The 16,896-nt window shown below is 41.1% G+C and overlaps 1 protein-coding gene across 7 annotated transcripts in view; it reads right to left on the bottom strand.

Moving 5' to 3' along the window:
* Nucleotides 1-16,896, bottom strand: part of LOC127572100 (transcription factor Dp-2-like) — a 166,789-nt gene that overhangs the window by 64,365 nt on the left and 85,528 nt on the right. The window contains exon 2 of one of the 7 annotated variants that reach the window (XM_052018983.1): nucleotides 11,184-11,360. The exons of 5 other annotated variants lie outside the window; for them this stretch is intronic. The gene's annotated coding sequence lies outside the window, so the exon portion shown is untranslated. Of the gene's footprint in view, nucleotides 1-8,987; nucleotides 9,232-11,183; nucleotides 11,361-16,896 lie in introns of those variants that run through there. One more of the 7 variants, XM_052018986.1, reaches the window with a different exon arrangement.

The following is a 16,896-nucleotide window of genomic DNA, read 5'->3' on the forward strand; positions in this document are numbered from 1 at the left end:
TTTTCGTATTTTAGTTTAGTTGATTTTCTTGTTTTAATTAATCAGTAAATTATTTTTAAGTGACTTTATGACTTCTTAAAAATTTTAGAAATTTTTATTTTTAAAATGTCATTGTTTAGGACTGGACAAGCTGCCAGAATTCCATTAAATCGGTCCGTGGACAGGACCTTAGGTTGTGTTGCCCGAGGCCTCGCTGGTGCTTGTGGCCCGCTCCACTTTACAGAACAGCCATGGCAGCAAGGCCCTGAGGTGGTTGGAGAAGCACAGCTGCAAAGGTTATATGACCATGGGTTTAGTGCGTGGGGAACAATCACATAATCCAATGTGATCTTCCCAATAAATGCTGTAATGAGAGGATGTGTACATGCAGAGGCTGAGGAAGCATACTGCAAGAATAATGGACCTTTTGTGAAAGATTTTAATTTTCACCAAATGGGAAAAGCAGGTCCACCCAATTCACAAAGGCAATTCATTTCTACAATGTATTCTGGGAAAATTCTTGAGTCAGGTACTTATGACCGAAGGAGAGGGCAGGATTTAGTAATGAGTAACAGGCCAAACTAAATTTAGTGAAGAGTAAATTAGTCAGAATCAGTTAAAAATCAGACAATAAGAGAACAGTGCCAAAACAGGGTTTTAACTTCAAGAACGGCAAATTTCAAGGGGTGAGGAATGAAATGACCTTAGTAAATGGGGTCAGACTGGTGGTGAGTTATCTGGTAACTACAGATTACGTGGGTAAGTTACTGGCATTTATCATCACAGGAGGTGACTAAGCATTTAGACAAGGATGAGATGATCAAAGAAAGCAAGCATGAATTTGTAACACTAATCTAGCGGTATTTTTAAGGAGATTATTAGCCTGGCAGAGAGAAGAGGCAATGAATGGTGCCTATACAGACATCCAGAAGGCATCTAATAATGCTTCCCACGCAAGAGATTAGTAAAATGAAACAGTATGTAACCCTGTGATGTGGGTTAATAACAGGCTCAGGAGATAGGAGAGGAAATGGCAATAAAGGGAATGATTTCCGTCTGGAGCTTGGTGCAGTATGTTCTGCAGTAATCTCTTCCTGTACTTATTTTTCAGGATGCAGATACCTCAGCATTACTGCCAACCCCACCTGCCCTTGAGAGGGTGGCAATGAGCTACCTTTTGAACCACTGCAGCCCTTCCGATGCAGGTACTCCTTCAATTCTGTTGGGCAGGGGGTTCCAAGATTTAGACCCAGTGATGAAGGAGCAGATGACAACAAATTTCATAAGATGGAGTGTGACTTGCAGGTGTTGGTGGTCTTAAGTGCCTACTGCCTCATCTTTCTTTTGATGGGAGAGGTCATGGGTTGGGGAGGTGGTTTGGTGTCAGTTGCTGTTAATGCAGCCTGTCGATAACCACATTTTTCAGATGGTGCACACTGCAGCCACGGAGTGGTGAAGGGAGAGTGTTTAAGTAGGTAGCTGAGGTATCAAGTAGGCTGCTATGTCCTGGATGGCGTTGAGCTTGTTGACCGCTGTTGGAGCTGCATGCAGCCAGGCAAGCAGAGGGCATTCCGTCACACTCCTAACCCGTGCCTTGTACATGGTGAACAGAACAGGGGCCTCAGTTTTTCTAATGAGTTACTTCAAACAGAGGTAAATCCATACGGCAAACCAGTTTGAGCAAAAGCCCAATGGAATGAGAGCAGTCAATCTCAGAGTTCTATATACCAATGTACATAGCATGGAAATAACCCATGAAATGGAGGCATGAATACATCTTTAATTGCAATGCGGCAAGTACAGGCTGTAAACTTGTCAGAATTGGGAGATAAATATTCTGGTGCATGTGGTCTTTAGAAAGGATTGGAAAATTGGGATTTCGTAAGTGTTAATAATATATAGATGATACGATAGAAGCAAACACAGCAAGTTATGTAATTGAATGAAATGTCATCCACTTTGGGTTTGAGAAAGACAGATCAGAATATTTTATTAAATGGTGATGAGAGGCTGATGGCAGTAGAGTGGTGAAGTGATTCTGCTGTCTTTAACCACTAATTCTAAAAGCAAATGTACTGGCACAGTAAGGAATCAAAATGCCTGCTATGGACCCATTTATGTTGAGGAAATTAGAATACAGAAGTGAGAAACCCTAACCCTAATGCACAGATGGTCAGATCCCATCTGCTACACTATATTCAATTACTGGCAGCCAACAACAGAAGAAGACATATTGGGCTTGGAGGAAATACAGGATACAGTTACTGAAACAATATCATTGTTTAAAGGGTTAAATCATCAATGGCAGCATATTTAAAGGTTAAATAATGATGGTCTATATAAATCTGCTCTGTATTTCCCCTTTAGTGTAAGAAGTTGAAGGGTGATCTGTTCAAGTTCTCTGAAGTGATAAAGGAGTTTGGTTAAATGGATGGAAAGGCCGCCATTTGTAGATGACCAAAGGTGCCGTTCATATCGCTCCTTCGGAACAGCAAAATCATCCCAAGGTACTTAACAGGAGAGTTTGCAAGGAATAAAGTTATATGCTGTGCCACGAAAGAAAATATCAGGACAAAGGTTTCGTCAAAGAGGTAGGCTTTAAAAAGTATCTTATAGGAGGAAAGGGGGATGGAGCGTCTGAGATGTTTATAGAGGGAATTCCAGACCTTAGGATCTTGGGAGCTGACAGCACAGCCACCAGTTGTGAAATGATTAAATTTATGGATTATATTCTGAACAAGATCGCATAATCTTTAAATTAGACAGAGGCCATTTCAGAATAAAGTCACCACTTCACTCAACGGGTGGATGGAACTTTGTAAAAAAATTAAGAATATTCTGGCAAATAAGATTGCTCTTTGACAGTTAAAGCACTGATATTGAGATTGATAAGGCAAATTAGGGGAGGTGAAGTTGAGCTCGCCTGTAATCTAAATGAATTTCAGAATAGGTTTGTGGGCTGAATGGTCTTCTCACTCCCAAGTACTTTTTTTCAATTTTCCGGCAGCTTGGAATAGAATTACAAATGTTCTTCTGCTAGCTGTAATAGCACATGCATCCAGGCCATACAACTTTCAAATAAATATCACAGAGCAGAAAAGCCCAATTCCATTCAGGTCCTAAGAGCTAATAATATCTAATTTTCACATTGCCCAACAAACGATGCCAAACACAAAACTTTCTGATTGAGAATTCTTTCTTGTTGAACGAAGCAAGACTGGTCATTTCTTTTGTTTAAGAGTACTGTTCAACTGAGCGCGACAGACAAGATGCTAGGTTTGACTTTTGGCAAGTTCTGAGTTAAACAACACCAGGGAAATTAGCAAGACACGAATATTTGCAAAAGCACTTCTGGACTTCTGCATTTTTGTGTTTATTTTCCAATAAAATTCCCAACTTCCACATACCCATCCATCTTCCCCATACACTTGTTGTAGTGGTACATGCCTGGATTCTAGTCAGAACAGGATTTAGCTTGGCTACCATGTCCTTCCATGCTTAAGTATTATGGCTGCATGCTGTGGCCAGGATTACACAGCGTCATTAGGGTGAGGTGCCAAGAGTCCATGGAACTGCACCCCAGGGTGAGTTATCATGGTTTGGGTGCCAAAGATGTAAAGGGGAAAAAAAAATGGCAGACTTCCCCCAAGGCAAGTAAAATTTGATGCTGACTGGACCCTTTCATAGGTTCTGATATCTAGCCTGCTGTGCAGGATTACAGGCCTTGTCATTTTCTAATGAAGCAAACATGTTTCTCGACATAAAAAACACAAATCACACTGTGAGTATTCTTCATACTCAGAAAGATGGCCAGCCTCATCCTAAAGACTTACAAATGGAAAACCAATGAAACATCCATCTTCATGCTAGAATCTGGATGTATTGTGAATGATTACAGCAGGAACAATCACACACACACCTCTGCTCACAATCATTTCATAGATAACAAAGCAACAATTTTTCAGAAGACTGAGAAGCCTCACAACGCTTTCCCAATAAAACATGAAACCTTTCCGTCTACTTGCGGAGGAGGCATGAAATTGGATCTTCAAGATCAGCACTTAAAGCTGAAAAAGCTTACATGTCTTGTGAGCCAGTAGACAAGGAGTTCAATCCATTAGCCTACAGTCTAAGGTCATGTTGTCATATTTGTCAAAAGAAATGAAATCTCAATTCAAATTTTTATATGTTAAGGCAATCAAGGGTCATGGGGTTAGAACATGGAAGTGGTACTGACTCAAAAGATTAGCTGTGATCTTATTGAATTCCTGAGTAAGGGGCTGAATGGCCTAGTGTTTTCTCATGTTTTTAAAATTAAAAGGAATCCAAAATTATGAACACATGTGACTGCATCTCAGCTACCATGTCAATTTAATATACAAGGCTTTTTCAGCATCCCATGGAAGCCTCTTAGCTTGCTAACAGTTCCCACTAATGTATTGAGAATGACTCTTTCACCAGACTCTTTCAAAGCAACTTGCATCACGAATTAGATGCAAATGAAATTCTAGAAAAATTGTAGAAATTCCTTCTCCATCATCCATCACCATGTAAACAACAAAGGTCCTGCAGATGCAATAGCTTTAGTTGTCAGTTGAAAGGTCCTTTGGAGTTTGTGTATAATATCTTGGTGACCTCCTACTGCCACCAGTGTAGGGCACTCTTGTTTCTCATTCATTTTCATGAAAATAATTAGTTTCCAACACGGTCACTTGCAGCCACTGAAAAGGTCGCTTTTGTTTGGAGGGCAGGGGGTGCTGGGTTCATGAAACCTGTTCAGATTTTTCAACAAAGAGCAAATCAGTCCTTGGAAACATCCAAGTTTATCTGTCAGTCTATCAGCTTTCATATTTGCTATGTAATCAAAAAGACACTCAAGACAAATTCTCAGATGAATTGGTGCCCATGAGTTTCAATGAAATAGCTTTCTAGAGTACCATATTTCAAATCTACTTTAGTCCAAAAAGATTCTCCTTCCAAACCATTCCACAACATACTTCAAAACACAAATTGTGCTTAAATAGACATACCAAAATATATTTTAAAAAATAAAGCCTCTGGCAGATAGTGGTTCTGCCTTGCTGATCTAACTAGGGTATAAAAATTAGTTTGGATGAGGACCATACCTCAGTGCCAAAGACAGTTCATTTTTCAACCACAGCCCCGATGCCCACTCTAGGTAAATTAAAAACAGAAAATGCTAGAAAGACCCAGCAGGTCAGGCTGCAACTGCAGGAAGAGAAACTGGGCTAAGGTTTCAGGCTGAAGATTCTTCCCCAGCATTTTCTGTTTTTATTTTACATTTCCAGCAGCTGCAGTTTTCTTGATTTTCACACACTCTAGCTACATTGCCTGGTTCATTTGTTCTAAAAGACAGCAGCTGCTGGAATCTGGAGCAACAACAATCTGCTGGAGGAACTTAACGGGTTGAGCAGCATCTGTTGGGGGAAAGGAATTGGTGGTGTTACGGGTCAAAACCCTGCATCATTTGTTCTTTTGATTGACTACAGGCACTTCAATGTCATCTTAAAAGAGTCCAGCTTTATTTTTTGTTCCCTTTCCTTGTGAACAGACCAGCAGTTAAGTTTTGTGGATTTTTATAAAGCTAGTCAGAGGGTGTGGGGGAAAGAAAAGATGAAAATTTTCCTTGAACGTATGGCAACTGGTACTAATTGGTGTGGGCTGACAGCATGCAGGACAAACTCAGACTGCTGAGACAATATTGCCATAACTTGCTCAAGGAATTTGTCCCAATTCTGTCTATGATATGTTTTGCCTGGGGAGCAACAAATGCAGTTTTTAGCCGGAGAAAAAGCTTTGTGGCAGGTGTTTTGGACTGCTCAGCAGCACCTCCCCAAAACATGCCAATGATACATTTAAGATGCTGACTCGACACAATGCTTTACTGAAAGTGACCAAACCAGGCTTTGCTCCAATGAGGAAGGATAAATAATTCCACATTTCCACCATCCGCAGGATTTTATTTTTGTACAGTGGAGATAAATATTCCTTCCATGCCCCCCCCCCCCCCCCGCCTGTCAAAACCTGGAGTTTAGAGAATGACACTTCCAGCTGAACTTCATACAGGAATCCAAATGCAAATAGAAGGGCAGATGAAGACCACTCAAGCACCAGAACACAGGGTCTTCAATCACTTCCAGACAGAACTCTCTACACAGAGCAGAATGTTTTAATAACAACTGGAAACAATTCTACAAGTCAGCAACTATGTCAGCACGTGGTCTCCTGTCAGGCTGTTTCTGCAGAACCTACTGGTGTTTGCCCTATATGCCCAACTTATCTTCAGGATAAATTCCAGACTTCAGCTCCATTCTGCAGTTTGGCAGAACATCCCTAATCTAAAAACTGGAGCAAATAGCATTTGTATCTTGAGTACTTGAGAATGCAAGGGTTGTGCGGTGTGCCAGGTTACAGACAGAGCAGGTAGGTTGTGATGTCAATCAGCATCAATGTTGTCACTTTGGAGCTCAACACTCAACTAACACTCTCTCAGTCAGCAGAAGAAAGGACACGTCACCACCTCCTCTAAAGCAGTCAAGGCAGTAAAAGGGTTGGTTCAACAAGGCAATGCTTGTGTGTATGGGTTGTACACAATTGAGCAACCTCAACTAAGGGGACAGCTTTCAGCAAGCAAACAGCTGAACAGCAAGAGGAAGAAGGGTAAGAAGGAGGGAGGATTAATCCATTCAGACCCTTCCTGTCCGGACCAAGTTTTTATTTGTGTGATATCAGGAACTGCAACATCAGCCGCCTATTCAGTGAGAATCCCACACCCTATCATTAACCATCACTGCATCTGCTTGTGTCTAACAGAAAAACGCCACCACAAAATTACTTATAGATTTGGTTTAGAAAGGCTGGGGAGAGACTGCTGATTTTTAGTGGAGAATGACTTTGAACTGCCCTTTACCTGGAAAGTCTAGGCACGAACAGCCACATCACCGCACAGGTATCTGTGACAGATAACAAGGCATTTGCAGGATGGCAAGGGATAAAGGTACTAGTGCTGTCCTCCTGAGAAAGGACAGCAACCTCATGCTGTACGACCCTTGCCACTCCCGAGTGGCACCTCAGCAACTATTAGATATTCCAGGGTGAAGTGTTGACCATACTACCTGCCACAGGAGTTCACTTCAGCAGTCTACATCCCACCTCCATGGACTCTGTCTATACCTCTCGCTGCCTTGGTGAAGCAGCCAGCTTAATCAAAGACCCCACCCACCCAGGTCACTCTCTCCTCTCCCATCGGGCAGAAGATACAGGAGCCTGAGGGCACATACCACCAGGCTCAAGGACAGCTTCTATCCCAAGGTGATAAGACTATTAAACGTCTTTATACGACGAGATGGACTTGTTTGACCTTGCACCTTATTGTCTACCTGCAATGCACTTCCCTGTAGCTGTGACATTTTACTCTGTATTCTATGATTGTTTTTACCCTGTACTACCTCAATGCACTGTGTAATGAATTGATCTGTACGAACAATATGCAAAGCCAAGTTTTTCACTGTACCTCAGTAAAAGTGACAATAATAAACCAATACCAAAACCTCTCCCTGCCCAATAACTTTGTGGTTGGCTGTAGCCACAAATCTAAACCATGACAAGGATGCACAACAATTCTGGAACCGTCATGGAAATTGTGGGATACAGGCTGTCCCCAAGTCACAAACACCCGACTCCTGGACATCCCTACATACACACAAGCTCCCATACGATTATTAAATTCAAAAGTCCAACACATGCACCTACGAATGGCAGAACTAGTTTTCTCTCTCTCTCTCTCTCTCTCTCTCTCTCCCCCTCTCTCTCCCCCTCTCTCTCTCTCCCCACTTTTAGTAATTATTCTTTCCTATCAGTCATAGATGTTTTTGTTGCCATTCCTTACAATGCCGTGGAGGTGTGGTTACCATATTGAGTGATTTTTGTGTATTTTCAAATTTATAGACGAAATCAACTTAAGGACATCTATAAAAATGGAATCTGTTCATTACCTGGGGGGAGCCTGTAATTGCAACTTTTAATAAAGTGTGGTATGCAAAGACAGCGCATTTCACCTGACCTGTACTCTAACTTAGCAGCTTAATTTCTATAGGCTACAGACCGTTTCTACAGTGCATTACCATCAGCATCCCAATAAACAACCTGTCAGAATATATGTAAGTATTTCAAGAGTATAATTTACATTTGGATCCCTATCCAGAGCTAGCAAAAGCAAGATCTGCAAAAAACACTTTAAAAATAATGTTTTCGAATAAAATGGAAATCTCTGGAAATACTCAGCAGGCCGGGCAGCATTACTGGAGAGAGAAGCAGTCAATGTTGCAGGTTGATGATCTCTCATCAGAACTGGGAAAACTTTGAAGTCAAAGCTGTTTGAAGCTGTGGAGAAGGGGCAGGGGTGGAGTGAACAAAGGGAATGTCTGTGACTGGGTGGAGACCCAAACTAGACTTTCTTGTTGACAATACATAAATGTATTCAGGCATGCCACTGCAAGTAATGACATTTTATGTTCCTTAAGCTAATGTGTCCAAGTCCAATGCTGCATTTAGTTTTGAAGTATATGTTTTCAATACGAGTTGGATAACGTTAGTGGAGAAACAAAGGACTGCAAATGCTGGAATCTAGATGAAAAACACAACGATGCTGGAGGAACTCAGCAGGCCAGGCAGCATCCGTGGAGAAAAGCAAGTGGTCAACGTCTCAGGTCAGGACTGAAGATAAGAAAAGAGGAAGCCCAATATATAGGAGGGAAAAGCAGACCAGTGATAGGTGGACAAAAGAGGGGAGGTGGGATGGGCACAAGGTGGTGATAGATAAGAGATAGTTATAGGCAGGACTGAGGGAGGAGGGGAGAGCAGATCCACTGGGGGATGGGCCAAAGGTAAGAAGAGAAAGGGAAAACAAAGGCTTGGAAAGGGAGGAAGAGAAGAACCATGGTGGGGGGAGGGGGGGGGGTTGTGAGGAAGGTGGAGGCGGGCATTACCTGAAGTGGGAGAATTCAATGTTCATGCCGTTAGGCTGCAAGGTTCCAAGATGGAAAATGAGGTGCTGTTCCTCCAGTTTGTGCTTGGATAACATTAGTGTTGCATATTTACTTCACAGTTCATCTAGTCAATTTGTCAACTGAACTATAACTTTTAGGGATGAAAATCCATCAACACTTGCCCCCTCGTCTCTATCAAAGATTCATAGTGCAACGACTAAATGCATTGTGCCAGCCAGCTTGAAGCTCCAGAAATACTAGTCCGGCATTAACTAGCCACAGTGCTTCAACCAATGTCGTCAAGACTCTTGCACAAAGACATTCCACCAACACTGCCCATCCCATCAAATGCTCCAATTACAAGGCTCGTGTAGGCTCTACCACCTCCACCACACAATGACAGCTCAGTCTTTGTTCTTAAATATTGCACTTGGTGCAAATTAAAGCTTGCAACACATGCCTAAGCATTCCAAGTAAGCCTTGGATGCCACAGGCTTTATTCAAGTTGGGACATTCTGGTTCTCATTTCAGTGATGGCAAGGAACCTTACACACCTCCTCTGTCCCAAGAAAATTCTGAAGCTGCTTAGCACCAGCATACCCAGGAACTGACAAAGATCAACAACTGGCAGAAAGACCTCTTAGAGATTTCAAATCAATCCCTTTGACTTGTTCTTTCCAGTTCTTCCTACTTTATATGTTTCCAATATACTTCACTGGTTAGCCCATTGTTCAAGGGCAGAATACGATGCCTTGGGCCAAGTCGACCAACAAGACAGCTGCAGAAAGAGAGCTGCAATTCTTTGAAATATCTTGAATAGACAGGACAGGCTCATCCCTTACAGATTCATGAAGAGAATGCTGGATAAAGTGGATAAGACTGCTTCAGACTCTGGAGAGTAATTTAAATGCTGTATGCAAGCATAACTAATACTTGCATAGCTCACTTTCTGGATGGTCTCCAGGCCAATTGCTCCCTTTCCTTAAAAAAAAATGCATGAAATCATTTCAAATGAATAACACAGAAATCTGCAATTTCACTCTCAATTCAAAAACAAATTTACTTCCCACACAATTCAGTCCTTCAACGCTGAGGAGGCATTTGCTCCCAAGTCTCAGAAATACACATCTTTGACTAACAACTGAGTTTTAGTGCAGATTTTCCACCCCTCAGTGCACTGGGGCATCGTACCAACAGCCAAGCTGAAATTTACAATCTCGGACTTGTAAACTGACAGAGGCTGATGGCCCCATGGGAAAGCCTATCACAGACTACCCTCTGATAATTTCCAAAACTACGAGCATAATTTTCGAGACAGGAATACAGTGTAAAAGACACAGATGAAGAATTCAAGGTCCAGGGAAGTAAAGGGATGGCTTCAAAAGCAAATCTGAGCGAACTCTGCATTTCAAACTACATGGTTTCCATTTACATCATGGTAATGCCCACAACAAAGGCGGCTATTCAGCCCACTGTGTTTATGTTACCCAGAACTATTTACACTCATCCCACTTCTCAGCTCTTTGTCCTTGCCTTTGGTGTATATCCATGTGCCTTTATATAAAAAAAGCAGCTTTCTGCTATTTTTAGACAGCAAGTTCGAAACCATTCCCTCCCTTACCCTTTGAATGAAAAATAATTTCCCTATGATTGATAAATCATTTTATCTCCCTTCAGGCAAGTAAATCTCCCCTCAGCTTCCTCTGGTCCAAAACAAAATCTCAGTTTAACAATATCTCTTCAATTAAACTTCTCCAACCCTGAAGCAGGGTTTCCACCCGAAACATCAACAACTTCTTTCCTCCCACAGATGCTGCTCGACCCACTGAGTTCCTCCAGCAGGTTGTTTGTTGCTCCAGGTTCCAGCAGCTGCAGCCTCCTGTGTCTCTCTGACAGTTTTCTTGTAAATTTCTGCTGAACTCTCTCTATCACTAATACACTTGTTGTAATGTGGAGACCAAATCAGTATCAATACTCCAGCTGCAGCATTACTACTATTCTATACAATTCTAGCATGACTACCCTGCTCTTACATTTAATTCCTTGGCCAAAAGTGGCAAGTATCCAGCAAGCCTCTTAACCATCCTATCCACCTGCTCCACTTGCTTGCAGCATGAACTCCAAGCTCTTTGCGCTGTTTATACTTCTCAGTATCTCAACAATTTTGAATTTAAAATTCTGCTCAAGGGTTGTCACCTGAAATTTTTCTCTTCACAGACGCTCCTCCACCTAGGTGAGTATTTCCAGAGTTCTTTGTTTTTATTTCAGTGTTTTGCTTCTGGATCTAGGTTGCCACTTTCCTCTGGATCCCAAGAACATTTACTTTTTGGATGAAAATGCCATGAGAGACTTGGTCAATTGCCTTGTTAAAATCTAAAGAGATAACATCAAATGCACTTCTCTTAGCAACCTTGTTATTTCCACAGAAAATTCAGTCAAGTTAGTTGAACACTATTTTCCTTTAATAAATTCATGCTGACACCTCTTGATTAGTCTGTGACTTTTTAAGTTAATTAATACCATCCCATAGAATACCCCCAATAACCTACTCAGGATTCATGTCAGGCTGATTGGTCTGCAATTACTCAGTCTATCCCTTCCTCTCCTTTTAAATAACGAGACCATATTAAAAGCCTTCCAGTCTTTTGGCATCATATCTATAACCAAAAAAGATTGGAAAATGATGGTCAGCAACTCCTTCCTTGCTGCTTTTAACTGTCTGGGATATATTTATCCAATCCTGGCAATTCTTCTACTTTTAATGATGCCAGAAGTGCTTTCTGTATCCTTTTGCTTGCTTTATCCAATCCATTATTTTCATAGTCATCTTCCTAAACCACAGAATTTGGGTTTTTGCACTCCTCTGTGAAGATAGCTGAAAAGTACTTATCTAATCCATACTCAAATCTACCAATTCCAGACACAAATTACCTTGTTGGTCTCTAATGTTTGCTACTCTTTGCTGTCCTATTACTCTTCACGTAGCTATAAAAACATCTTGGCCTTCCATGACTTCACCTGTGAACACTTTTTCATGGACCCTCTCTACTTTTCCAATTTCCTTTTGAATTCCACCTCTGTACTTTCTAAACTTCATTACCCTTTCTGCAGTATTGAGCGTCTGGTACCCAACACAAACTTCTTTCCTTTACCCTAATGTGTCTGCACTTTAACATCCACACCGATCCAGATTCAGCGGTCCCATCTATCTTCATAGTGAGATCATATTTTCCTGAACCTCCACTATCTCATTGCTGAATGCCTCCCACAGCTCTGGCGCTGAGGTTCAGGAAGATTATTCCAGTCTACTTTAGGTCATTTTTAATAAATGGGAGCACAAGCTCAAGGAGCTACACAGCCTTACTCCTGCAAATCAGATATTGGTTTTACCTAAATTGAGAACTTTTACTCCTGGTTTACTGTCACCCTCTTCCAAAGCTACATAACCAAGTATTCAATGAACAATGTACACAGAAGGGAAGTTTGAGTTATACTGCACAATAACACTGCATGCTTGAACTACAAAACACTCATCCACTTATCATATTGATGATTCTTTCTCCTTTCTTTCCTTTACATTAGAATGTTTGAATGAACAAGTAAATTAAAAGAAAGCAAGCATCTCTTTAAGCAAACCATTTAAACATATAGGCCTCTTATTGTGCAATGGCACTGGCTTTTCAGGTCCTACGTTCAGCAGCCTGTTACTGCCTGCCCACTTTATTGGTGGTGAAATGCTTTAGATCATCTCGAGGACATGATAGGGTAAACTCAAGCTCTTTCTTTGTGAAAATTGAGAGGAAAGGATAGGGTTTTCTTCATGGAGCATGCTCATAATCTAACTTATTCAAGATTCTTGTGAAATGGCAGGCCCTTTTAGAGGTGGAAGTTTACGGAACCCAATATTAGGGCCAGGTCCTTCAGCTTTGCACACTCCCTTAATGTTATTCATCTTCGATTTCTAACCCACCTTCCTCCAAGATTTCTCCATGGAAGTCTGAATGGTCTCTGGTGTTACGGACTCAGTGAAAGTCCCTTTAAGATAGAGAGTGTGTGTGTATGTGTGTGTGGGGCGTGCTTACGTCAATAGAAGATAAAGGACGTAATGACGTTGTTGAAGAGGTCAGAAGAAGAAGAAGAGAGAGAGAGAAGGGAGAGAGACACCAGCCTGCTTCATTGCTAGATCAGCCTCTATCTTCATCTGAGTTAGCTTTTGTTCGGCCTCTATCTTTAACTGGGTTTGCTCTCGTTCAGCTTCTATCTTTGCCAGCTGCACCTGTGCCTCAGAAATTGCTATTTCACTGCCAGGAAACTGTTTTAACACTTCCTTCTCAAACACCTTCTTTTCCACATAATGCCCAGCTATCAATCTCTGAATATCTGCCTTTCTCATAGACTGCTTTACTTCTGTAAGGTTTAGCCTGGTAGCAATCTTTATCAAATCATCCTTTTTCGCCACCTCCAATCCCTTTTGGGTTGGTGACTCCAAAAATGCCTTAATATCCATTGCTGCTGGTTTCCACACACACAAGCCAATTAAAAAGAATTTATCAGACCTCCCTCAAAAATCTTTGGATTGAATCTCGAACAAATCTCGTCAATCTGGGGTACAATCCCAGACGACACTCGTTAACCTTGGGAACTATCCCGGACGAGCCCCCAATTTTGTCACAAACCAGCAACAAAAGAAACACACTGAGCATGATTCAGTGTTAAAAACTATTTTATTAATCACTACTTATGATAATACGTAAAATAAAAGTAAAAATGTTAGTATGTTAGAATTCAAGAATGTTAAACCTCGAACGTTAACCCCAAAACTAAACTCTTCGTGTGTGTGTGTGTGACAAAGTCCAAAACTCCCAGTTCCTGAATGGTTCTTAAAGTTCAGTTCCGCAAGCCATAAGGTGAAACATGAGCAAGGGCTTCTTCAACAACCACCGTTGTCTGAAGATAAGATGTAGATGTAGAAAAACATAGAGAGAGTACATACGAAATCCAAATGTTCCACGATGGAACCCAAACGACACTTCAGTGTTTACTCGGTAGTGACTTCCTCACCCCGAAAAGCATCCGAACCGTGGTCGTCCACATACAAATACCTGTTTCCTTCTACAGGTCAGCAACAAAGTGAACTCCACCGGATTACTTCCAACTTTTCCATACATGGATTTCAGTGGTAAACACAGTTATTGTTTCTCATCCATCGATAGAGAAAAACAAGCAGGCTGGTGTCTCTCTCCCTTCTCTCTCTCTCTTCTTCTTCTTCTGACCTCTTCAACAACGTCATTACGTCCTTTATCTTCTATTGACGTAAGCACGCCCCACACACACATACACACACACTCTCTATCTTAAAGGGACTTAAAGGGAAAGGATAGGGTTTTCTTCATGGAGCATGCTCATAATCTAACTTATTCAAGATTCTTGTGAAATGGCAGGCCCTTTTAGAGGTGGAAGTTTACGGAACCCAATATTAGGGCCAGGTCCTTCAGCTTTGCACACTCCCTTAATGTTATTCATCTTCGATTTCTAACCCACCTTCCTCCAAGATTTCTCCATGGAAGTCTGAATGGTCTCTGGGCATTGGCCCCATTCCAACTTTCAGTGCTCTGTGCCAACTGCAGCAGAAGGGGACCATTCTCCAGCCGCTGCCCCAAATTAATCTTAATTCTGGAACCATTATGCCACTAAAATTATATTTAATTTTCCGGATGCTGATAATCTCCTTAGGGGACGTTTCTCTGCAAAACATTGCTTGATTTTTCAGTCTTCGACCAGGGACATCAAATGTGGAATCTTGAAAGTGGATCAACTAATTCAGCACAGCTCAGGGGTTGAATACAAGGACTTCTTGGAATGCATAGCTCAGCAACTTGCTGAGCACAATCCCTATGTTACTGTGAACGGTTAGGATCTTTAATCTGTTGTCCATCTGTTACAAACCTATGTTTGCTGAACCATGGCTATGTTTTTCCTGGAATCTGTATTACAATTGTTGTCTCTAGTTCTGTTTGTACACTGGGTATTCATTACAATTTTTGGCTCTTTGTACAAAACATTCCAAAATAAGTAGCTGGAAACAAAATTAATCAGGTCTTAATCTACCGATTAAAATGACACACCTAAACAAGTCAACTTTGTCAAGCTTTTACAGAACCTTACTCAGACCTCAGTTATGAAGTACTACATGCAGCATTAGTTTTCACATTCTGGAAAGATAACAAGGCCCTATGCAGATTTACTGCATTGTTGCCCAGATTTACTGCATTGTTGCCCAGTATGAGGAAATCAAATGCAAAGAAACAGTGGATTACAGAGCTATATGATGGAAGCATTTAAAATTACTGAAGGATGGAGAATGCTTTCAGTCATTGAGGGGCTTTGCAAAGATTTGGAACAAACATCAACATACAGGCTGTGGAATTCACTTCCATACTTAGAGACGAGGCAAAAATGACATCGACATCAAAGATGAGCGGATAAGTTTATCAACCAACAGAAGCAATGAGACAGGTGAACACTGTGTTAACGTGTTTAGAACTGCTAACTGACATGGAGGGTTAAAAGTGAGCAAAACTGTCATAACTATAATTTCTATTTATTTCTGTGTCTTTCAGAAAAGCAGGACATAGTGAAAAGCAGAGATTTATAGCCACAAGTGTATGTCTTGGTTTAAGGAGTTAGTATTCCATATATTTTATAGCCCCACCAACCCATTTTACAAAATTACCCAGCCATAATCTCAAAACAATATTCAAAGAAAATGTTAGAATGTTCAGTGGAATTGGGAGCATTTGAGGAGGAAAGACAGTTGACATTTTTGGGTGAGGACCTTTGTCAAGAACTCAGTAACCTTTACAAATTCAGGCAGACTGTACGTGTTTTTAGATTTGCAAATTTCCTCATCAACTGATATTTGCAACATTTTCCTAACCATTGTAAGTTCATTTCTTGAATTTTGGTTTTCTTCTCTGGGCAAATGGCTGGTTTCAAATTTGAACCAATATTTGATGATGGTGAAGTTACAGTATAGGTGCTGCATTGTCTACTGTTTGGCTCCATTTCATGGGTCTCATTTAACTTGAAGGCAGCAGAATAAGCAAACAGGAAAAATAAAAATATAGTTTTGCACCCAATATTAAAGAAGGTCTAAGATGTAGTTTCCTTCCAGTTCCATGTTGATCTTCTGGCCAATTGAGTTTTAATTACTAGAGATACTCTTTGTCTAGGCATTGCTTAATTCACTGAGATAGGGGTACATCTAGCCATATCTCACAGGAACTGATAAGCAAATAGTAACAGCTCCAAAAAGTGTAGCATACAAAAGGTCTCAAAACTCAATTCACTGACTTGTCTGCTCCCATATATATTTACTTGTTTCCAAAGGATATTATTCAGCTCAGCATGCAAGGACATTCAGCCCATCATGCCCGTGCCAGCCCAGTGAAAGAGTTATCTAATTGTCCTTAGATTTTACCAAGAGCTGTATACAATTTTCCTTCCTGTATTTATCAAATTCCCATTTAAAAATTATGAATCTGCTTTCCTCATCCTTCCAGGCAGTGCATTCTAGATGTATTGGCAAACTGATTTGCCAAAGGCAATTGTATCATGAACAAGACTAACTTTTTTTTCCCCCACAAGGGCACAGAGAAAGGGCAGAGGACTGAGAGCAATATGTCAACATGGGCTTCACGGACCACGTGGTCTCCTTCTGTGCTGTATCACTAAAATTCCAACATTCATTGTTATGTAGAATTGCATGGATAGCTCATACAGAAATAATAATCCAGTGGCTAAAACAGCACAACACAACCAGCACTCACAGAATTGGTCTTTACAGAGCATTGAAGGCAGTCTGGAGAAACAGATGAAATAACCAACAGAAACACAGAATGCCAGAATT

The sequence above is a fragment of the Pristis pectinata genome, chromosome 6, assembly GCF_009764475.1.
Source record: "Pristis pectinata isolate sPriPec2 chromosome 6, sPriPec2.1.pri, whole genome shotgun sequence".
NCBI lineage: Eukaryota > Metazoa > Chordata > Chondrichthyes > Rhinopristiformes > Pristidae > Pristis > Pristis pectinata.